Here is an 11809-nt window from a genome sequence, read left to right on the forward strand (position 1 = left end):
TTAACCTAAACTAGGAAACCCACGTTTCCTTATAATTCTCCACATAGGATCATGCATTCATACATGAGACGATCAACTGTTATCCCTCCATCTTCTGAACATCGATTGCACCGTCACTGGTTGCCTACATATCCTCAATAGGAATCAACCATAAATGTAGTTCACCCAAACTTGTTCCATAAAACCTCCACTAGAAGAGAGCCAACCAAACTTGAACGTCACCAACTCATACTTAACAATCCAACCTACCGGTGATTGTACAAATCTCCACCACGGTAAAAAATCCTGACCATCAAACCAACAATCATCATATGATCATCCGTTATGCAACATCTTGAGAAAATACACCTTAATCCTTTCTGTTCACAACTCCACATTGATTGACATCATTATAGTGTATTACATACCAACTCAATCAGACCATACACGATCATTGTCCATATGCTACCAATCGAACTTACTTACAGTAATTATGCGCCTTTGAGCCTTCGCCACCTTCAAACTTGTTCCATACTACGAACACAACTCCGTCTTGGCCTTCCTTGCTCCACCTAAGTTAATGTTCTGTTCTTCTAAGCCACTAACTCCAAGTTTCGCACCACATCCGTTAGGGTTGACATCCATAAATAATCGATCATCAAATAAAACTATTATAATAGCCTCCATGCGTCTGCCTAAGCATTACCTTAGCATAACCACAATGTTCAATTTTGTCTCTAAACTCCATCCAAGTCAATTGCTTCTTCAAACAACTGACCACACACTTGCTCCTTTCCACGAGCATGTCCACGAAAGCGAGTTAACGAGATACTTCAGGTTAGTTTATAATAAACCATCCTCCATGTTAGCTTCCAAGAAACTAACTATCTTGTACGTACCAAAGAATATTGAGCATCACTCTAACCGGCACCAAATACAACCAATCCATGGATCATTGCCACTGCGTGCCAATCTCGATCTCATATATATGAATCTTGCTTTACGAGCCTATTCCGATTGGATCATGATTCTACGATCATATTTCCCCAATTCAGTTTTACTCCTTTAAAAAGCTCATAATATCTCCAACCATTGCATACATACCAAACACGTGTCCAGCTTCACAGAGACTTAAGCAACTGAGACACCATCATTTTCTACATCACCTCAGCAACTTCAACGGGCTTTGACAACAATGTCCTTTTACAGGCATAATTGTCAAAATAGTCTTTTATCAATTTCTTAAGCAAGCATGTAGTTTCGACTTCATGAAAGTCAAACCACAACACAATCGGACCCATCGTCGAAGAATTCACTGCTACCCTCGTAACAATGCATAAAGTCACACATTTTGTCTTATGCATACCCCTTCACCAATCTTGCTCCAAAAACATACACCAACGTTCGAAATTATATAATCCTTCCTCATACAAAGACCCAATCACACCCAACCATAATCTGAAACCTTCGGTAACTTCCTCAAGCTCCAAGAAATTCAAGACACTGTTGTTTTTATAACTTGACGGAAACTATATCGTTGCTGAACAAAATTTCTCAATAGAAATTTCTACCTTCATCTCTACAGGCTCTGTCACTATTGAAATCAATTTCAATAACTATAGCAGATGAGCAAACCTCCAAATATTATCATTGCTATAATGTTGCTATGTCCAACAGAAATTCTCACACTGATCATCGGGAAATCAAATAGCCAATGCATAATAAAAGGTTGATGGAAAAACACGCCGAAATTGTAGCCACTCGAATTCATGCACCGTGTTTTCTCCAAGTAGTATGCTCTAGCTCCAGTAGCCACACCACCACACATTGTATTATTGTATCTTTATTCTTTAAACTATTGAAGTGTCCAAGCGATACCTTTTTAATTCCTCACAATGGGTCTTTACCAAAATAAGAATGTATTCGCAACACAAATAGACCAACCTGTTTCTTACAACGGTCTTGCACTTCAACTAGCTCCGATCGACTTCAAATGGTGTATAACAAAAAAAACTTTTCGATTGAACGTCATCGACAAGAATCAAAATATCACAAACTATCTAGCTTCTCCATCGGAAACAATACGAGAGAAACTCCAGAAAACATTGTTCAACCCAACATAATGTCAAACTTCAACACAGATAAACGAACCCTAACAAACTGTGTCGACAAAATGCTTCTTATACAATAATAAGAACCATAGATCCACCACAAACAATATCACATCTCATCCAATGATCCATGTCCTGCAACTTATTTGTAGCCACATGCTTCAAATACTAAGACTGAAAATCAAACTCTTCACTTCTGGAACATATCAAACCCTGTCCAACGGACAATATTTCCAAAACGAAACCTACTACGAGATTTCCCCAAATCCTTATTGCAACAAAAAACTAAGGCAGAACGAGTATGAATCCATGTTCACATTCTTCAACTTCAGGTTAAATACAAGCAGCAACATAATCCAATTGATGACGATTGATAACCAAATTATTGTTTCCTTGGTTCAGAACAATAATAATACTTTGACATGCTTATATTCCGTCTTTACTTCCATAAACAGTTTCCTTGGTTCGGAACAATAATAATACTTTGACATGCTTATATTCCGTCTTTACTTCCACAAACATACAAATCAATATTTGCATCCCAACTACGATATTCTTGCCTTCTTGTCTCTTGCCAAGCAAACATCGATTAATGGAAAACCAATCTACGCAGGTCTTTCAAACATTTGCAAGAACAGTACGAAGTATAGAGAATAAATAAACTTACTTGAAGCCATGCACAGGGTTTACGCTCCAATAAGTATCAATGTCAAATCTCCAATGTAGAGCACTATAAACATCAAGACAACAATTCTTGACCATATCGAATGTAGATCACCTGATATAATCCCATTCCTTTCGAAGTACCCTTCACTTTGCTTTGTTCCCAAAACTGATGAAATCAAATCTCATATTAACTTGAAAACATCAAACTCTGCATCTTTGGAAGCTGTAACATCAAATCCTCACATACTTGATGAAACCAAATCCTTCTTCTTCAAAATTTTCTTCCAACCAGAAAATCCAAAACTTTCTCTTCAAATCTTCTACCCAACCTATATCTCTAATACCAATTGTTGGGGCAATTGGTATCTAACCTAATGCTCTGACACCAATTGTTGGGGTTCAGAGCCATCTACGTGCTAATCTGGCGGAAACATATTACCTAACAAGAAACACTTGATCTCTCGGATTGCTCCATGAACCTTACTATGATCTAGGAAAAGAAGAAGAGAAAGAGAACCACATAGATGCAAGTCATAAACAAAGCAACAAGAAGTAAAGTACTCATGGATTTAACGTGGTTCAACAATATACACAATGTGTGTAATATTGTCTACATCCACCAAACGGCTACGACCTCTTTATTCATTGTAGAATCACCACTGAGAATTACACAACTGATTGACTAAATCAATCCATCGACTCACCACAACGTGACCGAACATAAGAACTCTCACAAGCACCCTATAAGATCCAAAATAGCATCTTAACCCATACGAGATAATGTGTACCACATTATCTACCACAACGAGACGATCTTCTATGTACACCCTGATATAGATTATCATGGACGCCTTTCAACACCAATAATCTAATCCAGCACCACCAAGATGATCTTCTCCTCAACAAGATGTTTTACCAACATCTCTATATGAAAACTCCATAACGACATATCTTCAAACATCGATAAATATCCCATAAACACCATAATGATGTACTCCTTCCACCATTAGGTCTCCCACATAACCATCTCAATAGGTGGGATGAATCCCTCACATCTCTAGCTACGAGATTTACATTGAGGATTGCATGACTAAAACACTTAGCCTAGAGCTCCTTATATAGGAGTCACAAACTTGGTTCCCAAGTCTTGGCCTCCTTGGATTAGGAAACCGACTCATACTAGGAAACCATGATCAATTTAGATATCCCATCTTAATATGGTAATTAACTCAAACTAAGAATTTAACCTAAACTAGGAAACCCACGTTTCCTTACTGGTAATAGAATAGTTTCTGAAGATACAGGGTTCCACAGGAAACAATCATCTAAATTTGAGCTTAGGTAATTGAATAGTCAGTATTATCTTCAACATTACCGATAACAATTATCCATCCTTGATGACAAGTTTTATGAAAATAAAACTGATTCAGAAGTCCGATTCAGAAACGGCAATCCAAGAATGACCGGCATACGGAAAGACATAGTTATGTTCAAATAAGGAAAGTGGGTTGGCTATATAAAGCCCTTTAAGGTGTGGTTTGTATATTATTCTCATTCATTCAGAGAGACTTCCTTTTGTGTGCGTTTCTAAAGTTGCAGAGGAGAAAAAATTTAGGGCAAATTTTTTTTGTCTGGCGATGGAAAGCAAATTCGAAGGTGTAAATTCTGGTTCAACTTCTTCTTCATCATCATCAAATTGCGGCTTCAAGATCAAAAGAAGTATGGGTAATGAAGAAGATGAAGTTAGTTTTAAGAAGGCGAAATTTGTATTGCCCGAAAGGTTTCTTGAACCACTTGATGATCAGGAAATATTAGCACCACTTCCATTATCCGTCAGGATGCCTGATTCCGGAAAAACTACTCAATTCTCAGTTCCACCTGTACCGTACAATAAGCAGTTTTGGAAGGCAGGGGATTACGAAGATATTGCATCCACCCGCAGAGGAGGCGGCGACACCCCTTTAATCGAGGGCATGGATCATATCAGAGTGCATCCGAGGTTTCTGCATTCCAATGCCACAAGTCATAAGTGGGTTCTTGGTGCGGTTGCAGAACTGCTCGATAATTCAATAGACGAGGTGAGCAATGGTGCTACTTACTGCAATATTGATGTGCGATTGAATAAGAAAGATGGTTCCAGGATGTTGGTGGTGGAAGATAATGGCGGTGGCATGTCTCCAGAAAGAATGCGACACTGTATGTCTCTCGGGTATTCTGCAAAAAAGTAAATTGGCGAATTCGATTGGTCAGTATGGGAATGGTTTTAAGACTAGTACAATGAGGTGTGGAGCTGATGTTATTGTGTTTTCGCGGTTTCCTGGAAAAGATGGAAGAAGCGCTACTCAAAGCATTGGGCTGCTGTCTTACACATTCCTGACAAGCACTGGCAAGGAGGATATTGTAGTTCCCATGCTTGATTATCAATGGGAAGGGAATCAATGGAGCAGGATATCTTCGCCTTCAGTCGATTCGAAGAAGAATGTTGAAACAATAGTGCAGTGGTCTCCTTACGTAAGTGAAGCCGATCTTTTGCAGCAGTTCAATTTGATTAAAGATCAAGGTACTCGGATAATCATATACAATCTTTGGCAAGATGAGGCCGGTGATCTCGAGCTTGATTTCGACTCTGATGTTCATGACATTCAAATTAGAGGCGTCGACAGAGATGAAAAGAAGATACAAATGGCAAAGGATTATCCTAATTCCAGGATCTTTTTAACTTACACACATTCATTGAGGAGTTACTCTTCCATTCTGTATCTCAGGCGTCCACCAGGCTTTCGGATCATTTTGCGCGATAAGGATGTCGTGCACCACAACCTTGTGGATGATATGATAAAGAAAAAAGATGTCAATTACAAACCAACTGGTGTTGACAGTGCTGAGGTGAACGCAAATAAGGGAGTGCTAGGAAAAATGGGGTTCCATAAGGATGCGGAAGCACATCTTGACATCCAGGGGTTCAATGTGTATCACAGGAACAGACTAATCAAGGCATTCTGGAGAGTCTGGAACGCTGCATCAAGTGGAGGCCGTGGGGTTATAGGTCAGCTGGAAGCTAACTTTGTCAAGCCAGCACATGACAAGCAAGATTTTGAGCGAACCGTCGTGCTTTCGAGACTGGAGACGAAATTAATGAATTTGCAGAAAAGTTACTGGAATGAGAACAAACGTTATATTGGTTATGTTGACTTGAAAGTGAACGATACGCCGGTAAAAGGGAAATCACCAACTCGACCTGACTTGTCGAATTCCAACTCTCCGGCCAAGGAGATTCCAACCCCAGATATGGAGAAGTGTAACACCCAGGCTAAAAGAGACACACAAAGATCTATGAATAATATGGGTACAAGAACTGTCGAGAATGGAAAAGAACCAGTTGTCAATCACAAGGAGAAGCCAGTTGAGCAGAGCTTCGCCGAGAATGTAATTTATGTAAGAGAATCAGGTGTCTGTCAGAAGGAGAAGCCAGTTGAGCAGAACTTAGCTGATTCGGGTGCGGTAACTGAGAATCGCAAAAGGAAGAATAGAGAAGAGCTTACAAGCGATGTCTCACCGAAACGAAATTGTGCTGTGCATGAAGATCAAATAAAAGTGGCTCCCCAGGAAGATGCAGCTCTGGTACACTTGCAAGCAGAGAATAGTGAATTAAAAGACAGGATAAAAGAACTGGAGGAAAAGCACCGATCCTTAGAAGCTCAACTGACAGAATCAAAGGAGAAGTATGAGGAATTGAACAAAGAGCAAGACGCATTTATCGAAATATTTGCAGAGGAAAGGACTCGACGAGATGCTGCAGAAGAAAACTTTAAGAACAAACTGAAGGATGCATCTAAAACTATACATGAGCTGCAGGACAAGCTTTCCAGTTTTCAGAAGAATCAATCTCAGCCTGACCAGTAAACAGAAAATCACTGATCCCCCACCTCCCTCTTCCACGTCCCAGCAACATCTATAATCAAAATTTAATTGTTATATATTGTTATTGGAGATTTTTTTATTAGTACATCTTATGTTTGAATTAAACAATCAATTGTTTCATTAATATGTCATCTTTCCAATCAATTTTTTTTTTAAGTTCTTGTCTGAAGAGATTGAGTAATCTGAACTTGAACTAACAACCAGACTGTACCATAACTTAAAAAGCAAACTAAACTGAGCCATGCCACCAAAACCACCCATGTCAGGTCCAGCACCACCTTGATACATCTTAGCAATAATTGGGTTGCAGAGTCTCCAGTTCCTCCACCTCTGCAAGCTGGTTGGTGGTATCAAGCCACTGGATAGCAGCTTCAATTGCATCCTCAATTTTCTTCTTGTCAGCTGGTGCTAACTTCCCAGCAATCTTCGCGTCCTTGATGGTATTCCTCATGTTACATGCATAATTCTCCAATGGCACCAGTTGATGGTATTCCTCATGTTTCATTGAAGCTACAGTCGGCTCATTGATAATTCACATCATATTTAGACCAGCAATGGCACCAGCATCCTTTGTAGCTTGATGCTGTGATCATTGATGTATGCAGGGATAGCAACAGCAGCATTCTTTTTAGAAGAACCAAGATAAGCTTCCGCAATCTCGCGCATTTTGGTAAGTACCATAAGCAATTGAGCTGCAGTTGGCTTATTGATAATTCACATCACATTCAGACCAGCAACTTGACGCTGTGAATCATTGATGTATGCAGGGATAGCAACAACAGCATTCTTTATAGAAGAACCAAGATAAGCTTCCGCAATCTCACGCATTATGGTGAGAACCATGTATGATATTTCTTCAGCTGAAAATTGCCTCTTCGTCTTTGTATGTGACGATAATCATGGTTTATCACCTGGTCCAGCTATAACCTTGAAAGGCCATAGCTTAATATCTGCTTGAACTGATGGATCAGAAACCGTTCTCCCAATCACACGCTTTGCATATACAAATGTCCGAAACAAGAAAAATTAAGTAACAAACACTCAAAGTAATACATAAACAAGAGTAATTCAGTACGAAAACAAGAGAAGGCCATCGAGATGAAGGAATTTTGAACGAGACCACAGATGATGTCTACAATTTGCTCGAGTCAAGCCAACTTGTCCTAGTCTGACTCAGAAGACAAACATAGAGGACTTTGCAACAACCAACAAGGACAATCACAAGGTCCACAGGTGCGCATCAACTGAGTCAAGCTTATTCCAATCAAATCACACAAACATTCACATTGTTCAATCTATTAGCTTCTATATCTACCTCCCTTACACTTGACCCAGACACAATCACCTAACTCAGACATGCAAAATTTCTAATACCAAACTAATCCTACTTGACTCAAACCGAGTCAGACACCAAACCTCAGTATCATAATTACTCACAGAAAATGTAGTTAAATCAAACCTAGTAATTCTCTGAATTGACTCATGATTCTCATTTTATTAAAACTAATAAGAAACTTCATCATTATTCCTGATTTTAGTTTCAGCTGTTAGAAATTCTTTATGCGGAAGTAAGATGGATCACATACCTCTGGCCATCGCTGATTTCTTGATGAATAAAGGAATCAATAAAGAAATCCCAAAGAAGAATGCAAGAATCACAGTCGCTTCCATGATCAGTAGAACACAATGAAGTAAGAATAATTATTACAGGGTCTGTCTACATTCTTACTAATCCTTATATCTCTCTGTTTGATGGTTACAGAAATTTTGAGATTGTTTTCAGTGAGTGTAGGGACCTATTCTTTATCTCCTTAAACAACTCTTCCATCAAGAGTCACAACATACATGAGAACCAATTCTAAAAGACACATACTTTCATGGAAAAAGACACAACCTTAGGTGAAGAGACATGTCTGTTAGATGTAATTGTTTCATGTAATGATGTGGCACATGGGTCACAATACTGTTTTTCTAACATTCTCCTACTTGCCCCATGTGTCACAAAACTTGTCTCAAAGCCGACATTTTCCTTCATCTTACAAGTAAGTGAATTCGGAATATTCTTTATATGGCCAGTGATAGTTCTCCATAAAATAGAACCTATAAATAAAATTAATATACGAATCATGGCGGTCCAACTCTATTAGTGAGCAATCCTTTCCATGTATCACGATAACATCATTTTCATAAATAGTCCCATCATAATGGCTTTATGAGTAAGTACCAATTACTTATTCAGGTCCAACTATTGTCTCCAATGAGACATTTCTAATTTCCCCAAAACCTTATGTATACAACTTGAATGGAGAATATAGAAATTTTTATTCTCAAATGTTGCAAGTCGCATAATTCAGAAAATGTCTAAGCGCACAATACATAATACACATCAAAGGTTGATCAGATCCATATGCTTAACAAGATCCCTGTATAACTGAGGATATAATCCTTTTGTCAATGGATCTACAAGCATAAATGCAGTGTTAATGTGCTCCTTAGTCACGTGATTTAACTTGATACATTTTCTGATAAAACCTACTTGATATCGGTACGCTAATTCTTACTCCCACTTTTCTTGATGGAATAGAAAACTTGCAGCTAAATTATCACAATACAACACTAACGGCTTAGAAATAGAATCCAAAGTTCTTATCCCTGTGATAAAATTCTGTAACCTTATAGATTGTGAAGCTGCTTCGTAAGATGTTATACACCCTGGATTTACCAAGGTTACTAAGAAATCCGCATAACATTCCAACTGCGAAAGATGTGCCACGTCTTGTAGCGACTTGGAATAAATTAAGCTTCCAACGACTGATGCATATGGAATGATTTCCATCACTTTTCTTTCTAGATCACTCTTTTAAAATGATCTAAACCTGAACAAGTGATATACTAGGTGCATAATTCTACATTTGGAACTGTTCCGCAACTTTATTTATGAAGGCCTTTCGAGACAGTCTTAATGTCCCTAGGGACCTATCTCTATGAATCTCAATCCCAATAACATAACAGGCTTCATCCATATCCTTCATTTCAAACTTTTGTGTAAGAAACCGCTTTAACTTCATGTAACAGTCTCATGTCATTATTAGCCAACAAAATATAATCTACATATAGGATAAGAAAGATTATTTGGCTCCCACTAACCTTGAGGTATATACATTGATCTAAAATATTTTCAACGAAACCAAATGAAGAAATCACATTATGGAATGTTATATACCGTTGGCGGGATGCCTATCTAAGCCCATATATAGATTTCTTTAATTTTTGCGAACTAGATGATCACCTTGACTTCGAGAGAAACCTTGAGGTTGCACCATGCACACTTCTTATTCTAGGCTTCCATTGAGGAATGCAGTTTTCACATCCTTTGGTGTAACTTTAATTTGAAATGAGCTACTTATGCCATGATTATCCGAAATCAGTCTTTCTTTGAAACTGGAGAGAAAGTCCCATGGTAAACAATACTTTCCCTTTGAGTAAATCCCTTAGCTAAAAGTCTAGCCTTGTATCTTTCGACATTACCTTTAGAGTTTCCTTTAATCTTAAAGATACATTTATAACCCTTAGGTTTAAGTCTTTTGGGTAATTCTACAAGGTCCCAAAGTTGATTATTAGCCATGGAATTCATCTTGTCTTTCAAGGCTTGGATCCAAAATTTGGATTTGGCACCATCAACTAATTGTGAAAACATCAGTGGATCATCCTCAATTAGGATACGAGAAGATGGGATATTCAAAAAAGCAGATTTCATAACTACAATGAAAAGCACGTTAACAATCAATTATCGAAGCAAACACAACGAAATCTAGAAATTCAACCAATGTTTACTAATATAGAAATTAAGTTATTGTAACCCTCCTGTGGGTAAAAGTTACAATAACACATTATATCATACATGTAACTGACTTACACATATATATGATGCTTTATGATATGACTAATAAATTCAAAATACCAAATTAAAAACATCTTTTACCTATGGGAATTAAGAAATTTTCAATCTAATATTTCATTTAAAATCATATCCCAAACAAAATTTAAAGACTTCCCTGTGGGGCCCGGTCTATAACCGTATAATTGTTTGCAATTTTCCTGATACTTCAAATTTATAAGATGCTATGGCTAATCTTACAAATTTAAATTACCAATTTTTTACCTATTAATTAACATTTTACATATATATATATATATATATATATATATCATTGAAAATATTCGCGTTAATGAACCAAGTCTGTAAACGGTCCAACTAATTCTAAATCGTGAACACGATTTGATATAAATTTAGCATAATCGTAAATGACATTCATAAAAATATCTTATGCTAGTTAATTAATCATTAATTCCATAATCATGAAAATAAATATCTCGCATGCAATATTCTTAGCACACAAATCACGGTCAACAATATGTGATGAAGACAATAATATTCAATAAGCATGAGATAATTAAAAGTAATTGGATCCTAAATTCTTTAACCCAACCCTTAACATTTCAAAAGGCTTAATTACCATATAAAGTCTAATCGTACCCCGATGAATCAGAATAAGTATCCTTGCACAATCTTAATTATATGGAGGTAATTAAGGAACAATATATGCAATATTCATGAATTTCATGAAGTCAAATACATCTGTCAGATTCCATATGATTAAACTTAAGTAATCGGTAACCTAAATATACTAATCATGCATATTGTGGCCCATACTGTTAAATGATAAGGAAACAATCTTTCAACGGATCTCAACAATTATGAAATACTTAAGGTAACAATTTACGGTGATTTATCATTTATGAGAATATTGGTTAATTTGGATTTATGAGATAATCAAAGAAATAACCACATGGTCCTATTCACGATTGGGATCGTAATAACCAATTCAAAGTTCCCCACTCATTTGAAACACAATAATAATATAGGATCCATACAGAATCTGAATCTCCCAATTCATCCTAACACTTCATTGAACAAGTAACAAGCTTTACTTTTGACTGATTCTCAAAACTATAGGTAATTAAGGAAGTAACTCATGGTTATATATGGAGAGATTTAAGCAATGAGGATCACACAGAGTCCTCCACTCCTCCTCTAAAACTATGAGAGGTAATTTAGGAAATTATAGGAG

General features: G+C 37.2%; 1 pseudogene; it reads left to right on the top strand.

Moving 5' to 3' along the window:
* Positions 1-4393: 4393 nt before the first annotated feature.
* On the top strand, positions 4394-6659 carry LOC113351385 (annotated as a pseudogene).
* The last annotated feature ends 5150 nt before the right edge of the window (positions 6660-11809 follow it).

Source organism: Papaver somniferum, chromosome 2 (assembly GCF_003573695.1).
Source record: "Papaver somniferum cultivar HN1 chromosome 2, ASM357369v1, whole genome shotgun sequence".
In the NCBI taxonomy this organism is placed as follows: domain Eukaryota; kingdom Viridiplantae; phylum Streptophyta; class Magnoliopsida; order Ranunculales; family Papaveraceae; genus Papaver; species Papaver somniferum.